Below are 1901 nucleotides of genomic sequence, written 5' to 3' on the forward strand. Positions count from 1 at the left end.
TTCCGGGCGAAACCAGGCAGCCTTCCGCACCTCGCCGTTCCGGGGAACCCCTGCCCTGCTCCCGGCTTGGCCCGGCGCGAGCCCAGCCCAGACCCCGACACTTACAAAGGCTCTTGGAGCCTCAGTCCATGCGGAGCCCACCTCGCCGGCTATGGGCACCTCCAATTCCACCAGAGCCACGAATCCATTTCTCTCCCAAAAAAACTGCCCCCCATCCCCTACCCGCCACCTCCCGGGCTAGCTCACCCAGGTCCCTCTCCTGCGGATCTGGCGGCAGATTTCCCGTAGCTTCCTCTCCATCTGACCTTCTTCTGCCGGCTCCCCCCTCTCACCTGACTTGCTCACCCGCATCCGCAGACATTCCTGTTGCTCCCCTCCCCGGAAAACGCGTTTTCCCGGACCAATTCTCCTCTTTTATTTAGACCCATTATTCCTATTATTATTATTATTATTATTACTATTACTATTATTACTATTCCCCGTTCTATTTGCGTGTGTTGTCCCCACAGAACACAGAAACTGGGGGGATGAGAAGCGCTGAGCCCTCCTCCTGGGGGAACTGCGTAAAATTGACTATTTGAGGGGGGGGCAACATCAATACATCTGAAATCTATAAAATCTATTACTATTACTATTATGACTATTCCCCGTTCTATTTGCGTGTGTTGCCCCCACAGAACACAGAAACTGGGGGGATGAGACGCGCTGAGCCCTCCTCCTGGGGGAAATGCGTAAAATTGACTATTTAAGGGGGGGGGCAACATCAATACATCTGAAATCTATAAAATGGGGGAAACGGCCATAATGAACCCTATATTTTTATTACGCACAAATTATTCATGACTTTTCGCAGCGCTCAGTTCGTAGATTCAGGGCCCACCAAAGGTGCGAAGTGCAGCCACCAGCGCCCGCAGCCGCCGCACCGGGGATTTTCGCGTGGAGCAAGGCTGCCATCTAGCGGCCACCCTGAGAAAAGGCGCCGTCGCCACCGGCTTGGCTGGTTTCTCCGAGAGCCAGCCACCCTGGCGAGAAGCGAGGAGAAACTTTCGTTCTTAGCAGAAAAGGGGGAGAGAAAGGGCACCGGAAATCAGGAAAGGGTTCATCGAATTGTGCAGATAAGCTGAAAACAAACAAACCAAAAAACAGGGTGAGGGGGTGGGGAAGAAAAAAATAAAAGCCACGGCTGACACCAGTCCCGGATTCCAAGACCAGAAATTCTGGTGGAGACCGCCGAGCAGTGAGCCGTTTATAGCCCGTAATGACGTCCGATTCGGGGAGGGGGGGGGGCAGTGAAGAACAAAGACAAGAGTTCCAATTGCGTTCTCTAAAGCATTGGTGACAACAAAGTGTTTTTCTCTCTCCCTTCCCTCTTCTCTCCTCTTTGCCCCTTGGGGCCCCGGAAACCTCAAACCCGGTACTGGGCGGGGAAAGTGGGGGCTTGGGAGCTGGTCACCCCCTTGTCCCCCCTCCCATCCCCCCACCCCTGCCAGGCCCGAGCCCAGGCCCAGCTGCGGCTCTCTCAGCTCCGGAAAGTTTCCCCTCACTGTTTGCTTTGCTGCTGCTTAGTTTCTTAACCTTCAGAAATTTATACGCTATAAACTTTTATAGCGGTCATATTCTTTTATGGCTGCGCGCACGGCATTGAATTCCTCTCCCGGCTTCTCTGTCTGGCACTCTGCGCGCTCTTCCTCTCCGAATCTCTCGCTTTCTTTTATGGCAACAGCTTTCCCCATCTCCGGCTTCCCGGCCTCCGCATCCTCGCCTTTGTTTGTCTTTTAAAGAAGCCACCACCGCGGAGGAGGCAGACCCCGCTGGAGGCTGCTCCCAGCCCGCTCGCCCCCCGCCCCGCAGGCTCCTCTCGCTTCTTGCGTTTCCTCTGGGCGGCACCGGCCTCCTCGGCT

The sequence above is a fragment of the Myotis brandtii genome, unplaced genomic scaffold, assembly GCF_000412655.1.
Source record: "Myotis brandtii unplaced genomic scaffold, ASM41265v1 scaffold265, whole genome shotgun sequence".
In the NCBI taxonomy this organism is placed as follows: Eukaryota; Metazoa; Chordata; class Mammalia; order Chiroptera; family Vespertilionidae; genus Myotis; species Myotis brandtii.